Below are 17592 nucleotides of genomic sequence, written 5' to 3' on the forward strand. Positions count from 1 at the left end.
TTCATCCAGAAGGAACCCATAAAATTTTTGAAATGTTGCTTTCTCTGATTTTATTAGCTTTGACAGACTCATTATGTATGTTAGAGCTGGTGTTCTTCAAAAGAATTAATATAAGCTTACTCTCAATCTCTGTGTGTTTGTGTAGAATGAACAAACGTGGTATTCCATTTTATGACAATTCTATTACATCTATTTCTGGGAAACGTGTTATTTATTTGCAGGGATATTTTGTGGAGAAGTAAGTAGAGGATTGGATCTTGAAGTGAGTAGTTATTATAGAACTTGAATGGCCATTTGTGTTTGTGGCTCCATATGATTTTGCCAGCTGAGTAGTACTGTCAATAGATTTAGAGGATAATTTCACTCTCATGGTGCGAGACCACATTTTTAGATGAAATTTATGTTCCTTATCTTTGCAATTTAGGAAACTACTTTGTCTTCATGCTTCATTTTCTCCTGCCCAAATATGTATGTGGAAAAGTGTTAAATCAGTCTAACATCAATCTTGAAACCAACAAGAGCAGTTATTTGATTGTCTGGAACATGGTACTTCTTTCCATCTAGCAATGAACGCTTTTTCTAGCATGTGAACTTGATTTTAGTCTATTTGGAATCTAAAAAGGAAAAAATGATGTGATAGAATGCATAGTGTCATCTTTTAACATTGCATTCAAAATGTTCTACCCATGTGTATGCATTGCTTCTCCTTCCCTTTAATTTTTTTTTAATCAAAAGTAAATTAAAGGTTCAGTAATTCAGTGTGATTTGTCTCCATGGGATCCAGCAGGGAGGAATTGAGCACCATACGCAAGAGAAGGCTAAATAGTGTAGTTTATTAAGCAGCTCTGAAGGAGAAGAAAGTGCTTCTCTTGAAAACCTTGAAGAGCAACAATTTATAGCACAGAGAAGGTGTTTCCCTTGCCTTTATTTGTGCAAATGAAAATACTGCCAAATAATACTGTTGAATTACCACACTGTTATTTGATGAATGCTGATTAGTTTTAATCAGCTAGGAGTTAGTCCAGTGAGCCTAATATAATTCCTCATCAAGCTAGGATACCCCATGGGTTGTTTGTTGTTGTTGTTGTTGCAATGTAATATTCATTTTTGCTGCTCGCAGAACATTTATCAGAACTACCCAACTGAGAGTGGGGGAGAGATTTTAATGGCATGCTTCTGACTGTACCTGTACCTGTACTGTTACACAAAACTCAGCTGAGATCATTTTAATTCAGCTGAGATTAGATCAATCGTTTTAGGAAGTATTTCTCTTTACTAGATTGCAAACACAGACTTAATTTCTTGTTTCTGGAGGGAGAAATGTTGGTTAGGATGTTTCTGTTGTGCATCACTTCTTGTGATCGCATCATTTCTAGCTGCTACACGGAGTGAATAAATGCAGTTCTCCTGTGTGAGTGTGGAGGCTGATTACTTTTAAACATTTTAAGAAAATAACAAACTATTGATAGTATATGATCAGCTTTTCCACCTCTGTACCATTCATTGAGGTCTTTGTGTCACTGAGTTGTGAGGCATATGTCTTTTAGGGGGTAATGGTCGGTGGAGAGGAACCATATAGTTTATAGAGACGTAGAATAGCCTGAGTTGAAAGAGATCCACGAGGTCCATTGAGTCTAATTCCTGGCTCCACGCAGGACCATGTAAAGGTCAGACCCCATGTCTGTCACTGTTGTCCCAACACTCCTTAAATTCTGGCACCTGGGGCTGTGCCTGCTGCCCTGAGCAACCTGTTCCATGCCCACTGCCCCCTGGTGCAGAACCCTTCCCTAACCTCAACCTGACCATCCCCTGTCCCTGTCACACAGAGCAGAGCTCAGCGCTGCCCCTCCGCTCCCTGTGAGGAGCTGCAGCTGCCATCAGGCCTCCCCTCAGCTCCTCTATAAACTCAGACTTCGTAGAAGTATATAAGTAAGTTCTGCTGATTTTGTTTGCAGTTTCTATTATAAAGAATAACTGAGCTTGAATCTTCCTTGATTTCTTCTACAGTTGGCCTGATTTGCTTTGCGGTTCATAGTTCACAACAAGGAAATCTCTGTGAGCAGTAGAGAAGGTAGAACATAGAGCATTTGAACATGAGAGTGTTGGGAAGGAAGTGATTATCCTGTGAGGGGTGATGATGTTTCCAGAGGGAAGGAAAGAATCTGGAACAGATTTGGCTCCTTTGTTCTGCTGGGGCATTACCATAATGGGGTTAGATATTGCCCATCCCAGGTAGTGTATCAAGTCGTTACAAGCAGAGTTTGCTGCTGCACTGAAATGAATCAGGGAAAAATGTCAGCCTGTATTAACATTTCTCACCATGTAAATAATCATGACAGGTTACTAATAGATATTACAGCAATGTCTCCGTTTTCCTGAACAGAACAGATGCCATAAATTATGTAGTCTGATGACTATGTAGTGAGCATCAGTAATAAGTCTGATCCTAAATATTCTGTCATAATTCCACTAAACTTATGTATATAACAACGAATAGAATTTAAGAGGTAGCCATGGAGGTAATCCGCTACCGGTCTCGTTTGGGAGCCAAGTTGGAGGAGAGGTTTGGGGAGGCGGCTTATTGCTTTGCTTTCTTCTGACAGCCATTTAGCTTATTTAAAAACCTTAGCTGAATGTCTGTAAATCTTGGTTAGCTCTGTATTCTCTGGGTCAAAACTTGCCTTTATCAAGAAAAGTAATAAAAAATAAAATTTCCCAACAAAGAGCCATAAGCTAATGGCTATAACTTTGTCCCTTGTCAGCTTCTACCCCTGCAATGTGCAGTAACTTTTATCTCTTACTTAAAATTGTGAGAAGATGGGAAAAATAACAGAATAGTATATATTTTTTAACCCTGAGAATTGCTGCCCTTCCTATTCTGAATGTCAAGCTGCTCATTCAACAGCACCAATTGTCTTTATGCAGATGCCAGAGATGAATGCTGAGATTATAGCTCAGAACTTTTTCTGCTCTTAAAAGCAATAATTGAAGTGAATTTACTGAGTTTTCTTCTCGGAAAGTAATGGATGCAAAATACTTGTGCTGCCTGTAGCAGAAGAAGGGTTCATAGGATTCATTTAAATAAAGCAAGAGACTCCAGTTAGGAGTTCAGCTTTAACTGTATGGGTTGAGAAGTTATGGGCTATTCCAATAAACAAGTACAGTGAGGGGAATCCTTTTCTTCTGTCAGTTCAGGTTTATTTAGCATCTTTCAAAAGTGACAGTTAAACTCTTGACTGCAATCCTTTTTCATCTTTGAGAGGATTTCTTCTTGATACTGCCACATGTGTTACAGTAGAAACAGTAATTGCTGAAATCTCTCCGCTACTGTACTAGAAGCTATTGTGTTACAAACAAGATGGGTAGACCTACTCATCTTTACAAATGCTAAATTGCTTCCTATTCTTATTGAATGAAAGCTGGTGTTCTTAAATAGGAAAATTCTTCCTGTATTGGCACTTGCTGCTGCTATTTTCATTTATTTAATAGAAGCCAAAGTTTATCTTGTAAAGGAAGGGCTACTTTCCCAAAGCTTATCTGCTCACATAAAGCAGATTGTCCTGTGTCTGCTCTCTTGAAGTTACTTATCTGAGCTTCTAGTCGTTCTCAGAGGAGGTTTGGTAATTTATCTAGATTGCAACTCTTATGCAAAATAGGCCCATGATCAGGAGGAACTAAGAAAGTGCGTTTACAGGAAGCTCGCATTCTCATAACCCATCTGATGGTGCACTTAATCATGCAATAATATAAAACAATATTTATGTATTTTGTTTGTGTTGCTATCAGTATTCACATATCAGTAGTGAACTCAAACAGTATGTGCATAAGCATTTGCTGTGTTCTGCATGTGGCTGATTGGATGAGCTGTGAGCAAACAGTAAGACAAATGTTGTAGCACCCTCTGCAGAGTTTTCTGAGCTGTTCTCTGCCATATATGTGGTTTTGGTTTTTAATAGTACCCAGCTTATGATGGGGATGCACTGGTGAATTTCTGTTTTCTTTAAATGTGACCCTGGAGCTGCTGTCCTGCTGGGACAAGAAACGAGCTGCTGCTTTGTTTAGGCAGCTTGTGAAGCTGACCAGAATTGCTTCTAGCTCAAAAAAGTGTTTCTGTTTTTCTACTGTTGATTGATATAAAATGCTCTCGATAAAAGCAGACCTGTGCAGAAACCTGGAATAAAGAGAAGAAAGACTAATTTGGCGAGGACTGTAATTATAAGACTCTAATTTAATGGGGAAAAAAAAAAAAAAAAGACGAAGTGATTTTTGTGGTGTTCCATTAGTAGTTCTGTGCTTGTCACCTTTGGGGCTCTCACTGAAGTACCAGAGTCTTAAAAACAAGGGAGTAGGAGCAGGAGAATAGGAGCACTGTGTTACTTTACCTTAGTGGATACAGCGTTTACATAGATATGGCTGTTCAGTGCCCCTTTGGTATGTAACAAACCATTCACAGTCACCTTTATCGCCCTGGAGTTTTCTAGCAGATACACCTGCCCCAACTGTGAGAGCAGCTTGGCATTGTTTACTTGGACTAAGTTAGCATAATTTTTCTTGGAGATGGAAAAGTCCATCCACAGTCACACAGAAAAGCACAGATCCTTTAGTCATTTTCAACAGGCAGCCTCTTGACTTCATTCCTTTCCACCACACCTGCAGATGTGATACTGTGCAGTAAGAGAAAATCATTAATTCTTCCCTTGAAAAGCTCAAATATGAAAAAGTGAGTGTTCCCCTACAATGACCTCCTTGCTGCCTTCTGATACTCAGCAGGAAGAGAAAATCAGTAACTCTTTCCTTGAAAGGCTCGAATATGAAAAAGCTGGAGTTCCCCTGCAGTGACCCTTTTGCTTCTTTACTTCCACCTCCCTTTCATTATCTCTTTTCACAAGGCTTGAATAAAAATGCATACACCTTAAGTTAGGGAAAAGCTCTGCAGCTGTACAATTCATAGATAGAGTTTAAGGAAGGTGAACTAGGGGACACTGAATCTGTAATTTCTTTTATATGCTCTTCACATTTGTGCAAGCCAGAGCTAGCAGGGCCTTCCCAGGCTCTCTGGAGACACCCAAAAGGCTTCGTAGCAGAAGGGAGTAATTGTAGGAAGTATGCTGGGAGCTGAAGGACAGCCCCAAGATGATTTTCAAACCACAACTGAGGAAATTGTCAAGGAAGTGTGACAGCAGGGGAGATACCTGCATGAGCTCATAGCTCTGTTCTTTGCTACCTGTAGAAGACTTGTATGGATCTGTGAATTCAGTGGGCTTGAGTCTTGTTCCAGGGCTTTCTTTTCTCCTGGTTCTAGACACATGGCTTTGAATAGTAAAAGTGTTTGAGCGGTGATTGAATGCCTCTGTTGAGGGCCTGAGCCCTGTTCCATTGACTTTTTCTTGCTCAACTCCCAGCCTTTTTGGGTAGAGTGACAGTTTTCATTTGGATAATCCACTGTGTGGACTTGCCATGTCTTGCAAAGGTGTTAAGTGGGGGCTGATAGCTTTCTCTGGGAGAGAGAAAAAGCATGAAGAGGCTCAGTGTGGGATTGGGGTAAAGTACTGTATTAGAAATTAGTGTAAGGATTTGAGTGTTGGTGAGAACAGGGAGTGAAGAAGATGGATTCATGGTTTTTTGACAGCTGAAATTTAGACACTGTAGGAGCTGTAAGTGGAGCAGAATAAAAATCTGAGGAGTCAGCCCTGGGTTTTTGGTTTTCTTTGTTTCTTATATGAAATCAGAGGGGTTTTGTTACTTTTGTTTTTCTAAGGACATGTCAACTGAAAAACTGAACATAAGATGTGAAGTCTAATGGCTTGAAGGGGGTATATGGAAGACCAGTGTTCTCCTGAGACCTTGCACTCTTCCACTATTCCTTACCCTTAACAGACTTAAAATTCCCATAGGCATAGTTCTACCTTACTGAAAAACTCCTCACTCACCATTCATTAGCCATAATATAAATTGCCTTATGTTATGGTGCTCTGGCACGAGTCTAGACTCGGATAATCTCTTACAAATCCTGTAGCTTGGAAGTAAAGGTTAATGTATGGATACGCTAACACTGTGGCCTCTTCAGCTTCTGAAATGCTTCTATCATTTGAATCCTCTGGTTGGTGAACCCAGAGGGAGCATGGATCTAGGTATATGGGAATAGCATAATTCTATTAATTAATCTCTTAATTAAGCGATGCTTCTGGCTGTCCTCGGTGACAGAAAAGTGACTAATCCTTGTTCTGCTTAGATTCCCTCCATTGGTTAATAGTCAAAATAGTGCTGTTATATTGTATTTTTACTGGTATTCCTTAACTGTGGATGTTTTTTGTTTGGTTGGTTGTTTTTGCTTAAGCTATACTGTTAGCCTTGTTTTACAGCAGGGGAAATTGTAGGGCGACCCAGTGAAATTACTTATCCACTGTCACCTTGCCATCAACTCCAAAAGAGATCAGCTCTCTTTGGTAATTTGTTCTCAATAAGGGCAGTATTACTTCTATCTTGTCACTTTCTTCTTTGAAAATAACTTTTTGCTTCATGTATTTCTGTGGTCTTTTACATTACTACGTCACTTTCTGAATGTTTTAATCTTCTGACTCAGAAAGTTTGCTAGTGCTGGGCTTGCCTTTTGTTGCTCTTTTTTACTTCAAGAGATCCAAGACAGAAGAAGCAAAGCAAGCACTGAGTGAAGTCTAATCAGGGAGTAGACTCCCTGAGATCCCCAGGGCTTTTTTATAATAGTCACAAATCTTCTTTCCTCAATGATTATTCTTTCCTTTCTTGCAACATGTGATTGGTGTACTTGGACTAATGCATTGCTAAAGGTTTGGGAAACCCTCTGAGATTACTTGTTACCAATTCATCTAGAATTCCACAGTACATTGATTTCACTTGTCACATTATAGTTAATAGATGCTGCCAAACTAGGGATGTGGCATGTGACAAGATTTTCACTGACTACCAGAGTTACAGCTGCTGATACATCACCTGTATTACTGTATTACAGTTTCTGGTTTCTGTAGCTGGCAAAATACCAAAGCAGATAGGTTTTTACAGACAATCCTACTATAAAAGATTCCCTATATGTGATAAAAATGAATAGTGCTTCAACTCAGTTCTTCAGTGTGTGGACTTTTTTTTTTCTTTTTTTGAAATATAGTCTGTTTTCTATCTGCAGAATGGTATGTAATTTCATACACTGATATTTCATTTTGTCTCTGGCCTAGTGATCAGTAATTATATACAGTATGTGCGCTTTTACTGCATTGAGTAAGGTCAGAGCACAGTCATGCCTACTGATAGTAATGGATTTTATTTGGCTTTGTGGGTTTTTTTCCTGCACAAAAGTTGCATAACTACATAGGAGTACCAGTATCTATGTGAAGTCTATTCAGTAGGATTTGCTTGAGCTTAACATCTTCATCACATTCATGGTCTCCTTCAATTTACCTATGTGCAAAATGGAGATAATAGCATATTTACTTTCTGCTGCTGTTTCAGGCTTGATTAGCACTCATAAAATACTGTCATAGCTACAGATGGAAGTCAGTCAGGAGGTGCGAAGTGGTCTGGTTGTGAACAAGTGCTGTGTGTGGTAGAACACTGTAAAACCAATCTTGGGTATTACTGAAGTGTAGGCAACTCGTGGCAGAGATGCCAGAGTCCAGCAGGTCAAGGGAGCTGATCCACCTACTCCACTTTGGTGTGACCTCATCTGGAAGACTGTGTCCAGTTCTGGGCTCTTGCGTTTAAAAAACACGGGGAACTACTGGAGAGAGTGCCACGGAAGGCCACAAAAATGACGAGGGTCCTGGAGAATCTCCCATAGGTGGAAAAAGGCTGAGAAACTTGAGACTGTTCAGCCTGGAGAAGACTGAATGGGGATCATATTGATGCTTAGAAATACCTAAAGGATGGGAGTCAATTGGATGTGGCCAGCCTCTCTTCAGTGGAGCTCAATGAAAGGACAAAGGTCAGTGGGCACAAATTGGAACACGGGAAGTTCCTTACTAACATGAGGAAAAACCTTACTTTGAGGATGACAGAGCAATGGAACAGGCTGTCCAGAGAGGTTGTGGAGTCTGCTTCTCTATTTAAGACCCATCCGGACACTTTCTTGTGTGACTTACTGTAAGGAGCTGCTTTAGGAGAGTGTTGGACTTGATAATGCCAAGGGTCCCTTCCAACCCCTATAATTCAGTGATTCTTTGACTTGTAAGCAGGTACTGAACAGTGTACAGCAGAGCTGCTGTAGCACTGGGTTTGTGGGCTTCTGAGGGAGGTGCAGCCTTTGACCCTGAGGAAAACCAAAACTGAGCAGTCTGATACAGAAGCCAGTTGTTGATGAGAGGTAGTGATAAAATCTTGTCCCTTTATAAGATGGCATCACCTACTCAATGCTGGATACATTCCAGTGTGCTTAGTTTGGGAAGGTCAAATACAAACTGGCATGCTGCCCTTCCTAAGTGGCTAATCTTGCTTATTCCAGCCACCAGTGAGAGCTGATAGAGATTCTTCTGCAAACGGTTAGCAGATGCTGTGCTTCTGGAGGAAGAACATCTGTGCTGTGGGGCTCTGAGATTTTGTAGATAATGCTATTAATTGCATCGATGCTGAGGAGCCCCCAAAAAGAGATTATTGTTACTGAGCATGCACTGAGCAAATAAAAAGTACAATAGAATCCCCACTGCAACACTCACAGAAACTAGCACAGATCTGGCATTTAATGAGTGAAGAGTCTAATGGGTGTAGGAAAAAGTGCCGAAAGATGTCACCTTGGGCTTCCTAAGTAAGCTAGTAGGCTCCTGAGTGTTACTGGTCACAGTGCTATCAGGCTGCCCAGAATGATGTCCTCTGCTTCAGGGTTATCCAGTGGGATATCCAATGAAAACTCTACTGGCTGTTATTTTACTAGGACATTTTCATATTATTACTGACTTCAAGATGAAGATATACACTGACAAGGCTCACATTGAAAAGTTCTGCTCTAGCTTTCTGATCAAAATTTAGGACCATCGTCTACCATGCAAACTCATTTTGCAAGTTCATCCAACTTGAACAGTTCCAGAATCCATTTATCATTGTTGCTAAGAAGCATTTGAGTGTTTTGATGCATTTTCAATCACTGCTTACAGTGCTCCGTAATGTTTTCATAGCACTTGGCGTGGTGGCTGTGGTTCTTTGCTGCATAGGTGTTTTTTTTTATTCTGCTTAAAAACACTCTCAGCTTGCAGCAGCTGTGACTTCTGCCCATCAAGGTAAAAAGACAGCACTTTTATTGCTGCTGCAAATCTTTCTGCTGGCTGCTTATGGGTACCCAGTGATACAGCAGCCTGAAAGCCAGCAACACCACTTGCAAGTACTCTGTGGGGGCAAAGTGAGACTAATGCCTATTTCCAGCCCCTTTGGTGAGAACTGCTCCAAGCAGAGAAAACCCCCTCTGTCCTCCCCAGCACGTCAAAATCTGGCAGCTAGCTGCTAATTGCCTTTACAGTGATTCACATGCCATCTGCCATTGCAGGGAGCTTTTGTCGTGTGTAGCAGGCATCAGGCAGGTCTGTAAACTTTGTGCGGTTCTAGTGTCAGTGACACTGACTTGATACAGCACGGTAAGGACAGTGCTTTTGCTTCATGCAGAAGTTAGTTAAGGAACAATTTACCTGTTGTCAGACTTCCTTTTGCTTTGACGCAGTTGCATTCTCAGGGATAAGGAGGGAAAAAACCAACCATACCCATGGAAGATTATGTCAGCTGTATACCATTAAATGTTCCCCCACCCTCACAGAAACCAGCTCACGGATGGTGGGAGAGAGCTGTCAAAATGAATAAAACTGCAAAGGATTATCATGCATTTGTACACAGCATCTCATACATAGGTCAGGAGCAAGCAGAAAAGTGTTTGACATTCCTGCCTGGAGGCTGAGGAGCCTGGCTTCTCAGGGCCCTGCTGGGGAGAAGTAGTGGTGTTCATCCTGTTGTAACTTACATAACAGTTGCATAAGAGTGCTGCTGCCATGGCTATCAAAACTAAACAAGGAAAGATGGGATTTCTCCCTCCCTCTGCTTTTCTAATGGCTCACATCAGAAGCTCAACCCTGACACACTGTTGTTTAACCCTCAGAGTAGCCAGGTTTTCTTTCCCCGCTCCAAGGAAGCAGGGGGCTCTCACTTTTGTTTAATCCTGCCTTGTTTTGTTTGTAGTTCTTTCTTTTTTTCTCCTTTACCTGCATTTACATTTTCATGCTCGGAACTGCTGCTACTACTGCTTCCAATAATTAAATGTTTTATCAGCATTTTCTAAAAGCACCTGGATGCCTGCTGAAATGCCGCTTGGTTCTAAATTGGTCTCTTCAAAGCAAAGATGCTGCAAAATCACATCTATTTTTTTTTTTCACTTCCCCCATTCAGACCTTTCGGGAATGCTGATATGCTTCACCTATAAGCAGGCTCATAAAATGGCTTGATATGCTACCAAGGTGGTGAGGGGGGTGACCTGAGCCGCTTGGGGGTGCAGGCTAAGTGCTGATTTCCAGGCACAGAGGCATACATGGCAGGAGGGTGCCATCCACCTCCGAGCAGGCTGGCTGGCATGTCTATGACATGGAGGCACAGAGGTGACAGGAACATGACCTTGCCTACCCCAGGCCTTTTGCCAGCTGAGCTCAGAGGTTACTTCATTTAGCTTGGACAGGCTGCAGCGCTTTTACATAATCCTAGCAGCTCCCTCCAAACTCCTGCAGTACTAATCCTGCGTGTGGGTACTGCAGTTTACCTTTTTGTGTTTGTTTTTTGTTGTTTTTTTTTTTTTTTATCTGGATGTCAAGCTCCAAAGAAGCTTTTACCCTTTTGTTTCACCTGATATGTATATCATTAATTCTCAGACCCTTGAAGAGCGTGTGTGCTCACACAGCCTCCATTGTCAGTGCGGTGATGGAGCAAGGCCTCAGTTTGCTGACAGGGCCCTGGGGCAGCTCCTGTCCCACTGGTGGAGTTGCAGGTCCTGCTGGGCACGTGGAGCAGAACACGGCTGCAGCATGGTGCAGCAGATGAGCACCAGCAGTTGCCATGGAGATCGGTCATCCTGCCAAAACTTGAAGAAAGGACCCTTGCTGAAGCACACGAGCTCAATAGAAAACAAGTGGCAGGCAAGCCGTGTGGAGATGGGGCCTGCCAGCAGCCATCCCAGATGGAGTCTGGATTCGCCTTGTCTCCCCCTGCCCCTTTCACAGCACTCCTTCCTTAAAGGATATAGCAGTGAGCTGTGCAGCCCAGAGCTCCCTTCCCTTTAGCTCCCCAAGGCTGGGTATGGTTTATTAATGGCTGCACCATGGGGACAGGGGGAAGGGGCCAGGGCACACAGCTTTCATTAGGAGCGTGTGCCACTTGCCACTGGGGCCTTAGTGGGTGCCGTGGGATTTGTTTGCAGCATATGTGACGCTGTTAATGATTGAAAAATTACCACAACAATTAGTCATGGATCGCTGGAGGCAAGGCCCCCAAATGCTGTGGACAACGTGATTAAACCCATGTATGTGACAATTAACTCTCCTGCAGGTTTATCCACCAAGGAGATGGGAGGTAGGTGGACAAAAAGATGACAGGCAAGAATAATGCAGCAGAATGGACCCGGTACAGCTGGCACTATCAATTTTAATCTGACATTGAATTAATCACACTTGGATTAATCCTGTTCTTATTGCCCCATTCTGGTTGCCTGTTTATTTATATTCTTCTTCCTTTGTGTGCTACATGGAGGCATGACGGATTTAATTCCTATCCGTTCCATGTTCTTAAATTTAAAAGGCAAATCCTTCAGTCACGCCGTGTTTGAGGTAGTCCGTGGCGCAATTATCTCATAAAAAATGAGCAGAGTCCAGATGCACCATGCCATGAATCCCCTTTTGTATCACAGCTGAGTAACTCTCAATAAATATTTGCTCACCCAGTATTCAGACTTCATAGGATCTAGTTCTGTCTGCCCAATGAGGCAGGCATGCAGTTACACAAGTAATGCTTTCATTGCATGTTTATGTTGCTGTGAGTAAAAACTGGTGTCTCTTCATGATTCTGGCTACTTTTTGTAACTTTATTTTGAGGGACCAAAAGCAATCCTTTTGAGGAACTTAGATATTATGTTGCCAAGAAGATTCAGAGTAGAGATGCAAAAAGCTCCAGTGCAGGAACCAGAGGGAGCAAGTACAGATAATGCGGCAAAAGATTTTTTAAAGGAAGGGAAGCAGTAATGCTTGTCAGGTAGTGCCAAAGTCTTGAAGGAGAAATGACTTGCATCAGCATACAGTCTGCTCCAAATTATCCAGCTGTGTGCCCTTTCTAGTCCAGTAAAAGTAACCTGCTTACTACACTGTTGATATACTGCTCCCTGACAAGTCTGTTGTTCACAAAGTGGCAAGTGCAGTTTGATGGATTGAGCTATAGCCACTGCTTAATTTCATCTATAGCTACTGCAGGCAGTTTTTTTCTTTTTCGCTCTTTGTTTCTAGTTTTGAGTTTGTAGACTGTAAAGACTATGCTTTACTTATGAATTCAAGTTGACTTCTAAGATTTGCATCTAGGCTTGCCATAGAAATTCAGTTTTAATCTGGCATATTACTTCTGTGATCTTCAGTGCTTAACATTTTTGCAGATCCTCAGGTTGCTGGTCTAAGTGTCACGTATGTTCTCATTTTAAAAATCCCAGTGAAAGCATTGGAGATACAGAATGGTGTTTTGAAGACGTGTTTCCACTGAAATCAGTACTAAAATACCTGCTTGTTTAAAATGTAAATCTTTTTATCCAGATTCAGTCATGAGTCTTATATGTGTCACTAATTTGACAGCGTGACAATGCCTGAAGTGCAGCTGAACTACCTTTTTGCACAGTGGTTCTTGCCCTCTTGTTGGCAGAGAAGACGATTTGTACTTGTGCTTTGAGCTCTGTGTTTAAGCACATAAAAATGAACAAGTCCTGTGAAGTCAGTGGGCAACAAAGATGTCAATGACACTTAGGCATATAATTCAGTGCCCAAAGGAGCCTTGTCTTATTGTTTTCAATGTAGCTTTCAAAATGGAGTTCAAGTAGAAGAAATAGGTGTGTGGAGACAGGATGTGTCCATTTTCATGGAAAGCGATGTGGACAGAGTGGATATCCCATTCACTGATACTCATACATCCTAAGAGAAGGTTGAGTTACGCTGGCCTAGATCTTACATAAAAAAGCTCGCAGGAGGTTCTAGTCACTGTCAGTCACATCATCAGTAGAAGTATTGGAAGTCATAGTGTAAATGAAGCCAAATTTCTGTCAGAGCTGCTTCTTTGATTGCTTCTTTCAGTCATTTCTCCCATCTTATATACTTCTGCATTTGGAATCCATCTGGATTTGGTTGGAGTTATTCACTTTTTCTTTCTTTTTTATTTATGTATCTGCAGTTTGCATGATCTCCGGAGGAAGAGTAACCAACAGAATTTTTTTGGTCAGGTTGGTCTTCAAATCTGAATCTCACAAAAGCTGGTGTTATGTTTTGATAGTAATGGATATTAGGGACAGTATGTGTGTAACATAGTTCCAAATCATCCACTGAAATAGACAATTTTTAATCTATTTTATTTTATTTGTCACATGGTGAGATCTGCTGTAGGTTCTTACCCTTTTCTGGTGGCTCAGAAGAGGAGTTTTGTGTACTATAAGCTTGCAGCAGAGGGATAAAGCCAGTTTGGTATAAAACCAACTTTTACACCAGTATCAAATACAGTCTGTACAGGTGATATGAAATACTAACAGTATGAATTTAATTTTCTTCTTTTTTACCCTCCATGCTCCTCCAATACCCTGAAGTAACGTGATTTTTTGCTGTTGTATTTGGTGCTGCTGTTTGACGAATGGCAAATGCCTGCTGATTACGCAAATAATTGATAGCCATGGAAGTTATTCCTTTATTAAGCAATTTATTATGGCCTCAAGTTGCGCCAGGGCAAGTTTAGGTTGGATATTAGGAAGAACTTCTTCGCAGAAAGGGTAGTTAGGTACTGGAATAGGCTCCCCAGGGAGGTGGTTGAATCGCCATCCCTGGATGTGTTTAAGAGCCATTTGGATGTGGTGCTCAGGAATATGATTTAGTGGAGGGTTTTTAGAGTTAGGGTACTGGTTAGGCTGCAGTTGGACTTGATGATCTTTAAGGTCTTTTCCAACCTGGGTAATTCTATGATTCTATTAATCAGCGATTTGGAGACCATTTATGTAGACTATTATCGTAACAGTAACAGTTGAGCGCATTAGTAGGAAGAAAGTCATACAAGATGGCTTGAGATGCATTTTTAACTAAACTTTGTTTCATTTCCTCTGAGATTTCAAATCACAGGGGTATGATGCATTAAAGATACTTTTGCCTGCTTTATTTTTCTTTTGTAAACTTATGCCTTTTCATAGGGGAAATGCTGGCAGACAGAAGTCAGAAAGTTCAATTAAGTATTTTAGTATCCTGATCTTCTCTAAACCACTCCACAAATATTTCTTCTCAGTCTTTGAAAATATTAACAAAACAAGATTAATTACTTGGTGGGAAAATTATTTTGTAAAAGGGAAGATTTTACTTTCTACTCTGTATTTGATAAGTTATTGCTTGGGGCTTCTTACATTGGGTGATCCATTGGCCTCGTATGCATTACATTTTACACTGCTTAAAGTCTGTTTAAATTTAGTTAATATTCATCAGTCTGATTTGCTGTGCCTGCATAATAAATAGAGTAAGAGTGACTTGGCTTAAATTTGGTTAGAATTAGGCTTAATTGTGCAGTTATAACATCAGTAAGTACTGTAGGCACCCTTAAAATTACAAGTGGATGCCCCTTATATGACAGTGCTTGTTACTCATGTCACACCTGTGGCTGAGAGTGTAATTAAGAACTTTGTGTGGGGTGTTGTTGGGGTCAGGGGGTGGGATGGAGCATGTGCATAGGTTGATTGCTTGGATCAATGTGTGCGAATCCAGAATACATTTGCTCACTGGCAGAAAAGACAACCTTGAAACAGAGACAAGATTGAAACAGGGACACAAGATAAGAAGTCTGCCAGTAGGAGAGCAAACATTTTGACTAGAGAGAAGTTGAGCGTGTCACATTGAACTCTGTGGTATCTAAACTTAAGCTACTTGAGGTGATTCTTTTGATCTTTCCATTGAGGATATGTCCTCTCTAGGCAATATTCAAGCCGTGGTCTGCAGTGAGGAATATGTGGATACAGCATTCACTTTCTGTTTGTTTTTTCCCCGTTTTCTTCCTAACCTGAAATTTTCCTATTTTGCTCATTATCTTTGTTGTTTACAGAAAAACCAAGGTTCCCACTTGAGTGTTTAGTACTCTTCTCAGAAGGTCAAGTGAAAGTAAAACAAGAGTAAGTGCTAGGTTGTATGTGTGGGAAAACACCATGCTTTTTGAAGGTGAGGCATTAATAGTTCCTTTCTGCAGTATATGCATAAGAATTCAAATGACTGTTTTGCATCATGAATGTACCTCTAGCTTGGCCAGCCTATGAAGAGTAATGTAAAGGGTGTATGTTGGCCCAAATACCCTGCTCGTATTTGATAGTTGTGTAGCTGTTGTTAGTTGTTAGCTTTGGCTGTGTACTCACTGGTATCGGCCAGACAACTCCAGTCTGGAGGCTACTAAGACACATGTGTTTGACTGTGCCTCTGCCAAGAAGGTCCTTCCAGATTTTGGATTGCTGGAAAGTTGTTGCACATTGAGAAGAAAGCTGGAGAAGAAATAGGAAATGGAGGAGGTTTCTCTGGTTTGGAGACTATTGTTTTTTTGTCTTTCCACACTGAAGTAGCAGAAATGTTTTCTACAGATAAAACACAGGATTATGATGTGTTAGTCCTGGCCTTTCTTGAATCTCATATGTAGAATCTGATCAGTAAAGATGTAGAGAGGACATAGAAATGATTTATTGGATGCTGTCTGTTATTACTTGCTTACTTTAGTGTGTATAACCTACTAGTATGTTTGATTGAAGGCCTTACTTATTTAGGTGTGATGTTATTGCAAAGTGCAATTATTAAATTATGTAGGAGCACACATCATAAAAAACAGTAAATACTTGAAAAGAACACAAATACTGCAGCCTTGAAAAGGATGCCAGACAGAAACAGCAGATTTTAACTTAACAGGAATGTAAATTTTAATTTAACAAATTCAAATTGCTAATCTGATTGAGGCACTTTTACAGGACCAGCTCTTGTGCGCTCATCCCTAAACAGTCTGACACTGTGCATGCACTTAGTAGGATGTTTCTGCTCAGCATATTGTACTTTGCATAGATACATTTATCTCTCAGTAAATAGAAGTATATTAAAAATACTTCTAACATTTGCCCTTTACCACTCGAAGCTGGCTTGCAAACATCCACCCTCTCTAAGCAGAAGTAAATCCTTTGTCCAGTTGATTAGCTCGGAAAAAAAAAGTCTCATAGAGACCTTTGCGAGGTCATTAGTGAAGCTTTGCTGTCAGAACGTGAATATGCCACCTGCCTTCCGGAGCCCAGGGGAGCCCACAGGCAATGTGTGTCTTGGAGCACACCACAGAACAGCATCTGCATACTGCCAGACTGATCTGCTAATAGCCAGGGGAAAGAGAGAATTGATGCCAGGGGTGAAAGGAAATGCTGAAACCTTACAAAGTGTTAAGCAGCTCTCACCTATTTATTAGACAGTTAATGCTGCCTGTAGCATTACCAGTGGAGGATGAAAGAAGTGGGGCATGTTGCAGATTGTTAATTGGACTTGGAGCTTCATGTTGTAATTACTAGCTCACTTTCTTCTCTACAAAGGGAAAATATCCCAGAAGGGACCAAAGCTGAGATAGTTATCATCTGCTAAAAATCACGTTATGTCTTAAATGTTTCTATTATTATTTTTTTTGTTTAATGATGAGAAAAATCATTTTGCTCTCAGACTGATAATGTGTGAGAAGCCAGTGAATGAGCTTGGTTTTGATACCTGTAATGATCATCCTTTAAAGATAGTGGGATAGAAACTGGTGTTTTTCTGTATGCTTTGAGGTTGACTGTGGGGCACACGTTCTTCTCTGGGAACATATTTCAAGTCGCTGGTTCTGAATTTCATGATAAATTGCGGGTTATGTCTCTGTGTACAGACATTGTGTAGATGTGTCAGTAAGACTAATGGATAGAGCTGCATGAGGAATTGATGAATGGTAAAGCCATGGGAAAAAAAAAATACACGGTAACATATAATACATATTGTTTTACGTATATGTACCAACACATACACATACATGCAAGTGTATAATGTATGTTCTACCACATAGTTCTGTCTCCATTGAAACTTTGTTTGCATCACTTACCCCGTGAGCTAGCTAGCTGGGAACTTCTTTCTTTTTTCTCTTATATAAAGCTGCCATAGGAAAAGCATTTGATATTGTTGTGAGTTTTGGTATTCTCTTGTTTGTTTGTTTGCTTCTTGTTTTTATTTTCCCTTGTAGGATTTCTCCTCAAGGTTGTGTTACTCAGAGAACTAATACTTCATCTCTAATCTGTGAACACTTTCCAGACTGCAGTGTCACAACCTGTCATACCTGATAAGAAGATGCGGGCGTCAT

The 17592-nt window shown here is 40.8% G+C and overlaps 1 protein-coding gene across 5 annotated transcripts in view; it reads left to right on the forward strand.

Moving 5' to 3' along the window:
- FARS2 (phenylalanyl-tRNA synthetase 2, mitochondrial) overlaps positions 1 to 17592 on the forward strand; it is a 210384-nt gene that overhangs the window by 68017 nt on the left and 124775 nt on the right. The window lies entirely within an intron of this gene.

This window comes from Coturnix japonica, chromosome 2, assembly GCF_001577835.2.
Source record: "Coturnix japonica isolate 7356 chromosome 2, Coturnix japonica 2.1, whole genome shotgun sequence".
Taxonomy (NCBI): Eukaryota; Metazoa; Chordata; class Aves; order Galliformes; family Phasianidae; genus Coturnix; species Coturnix japonica.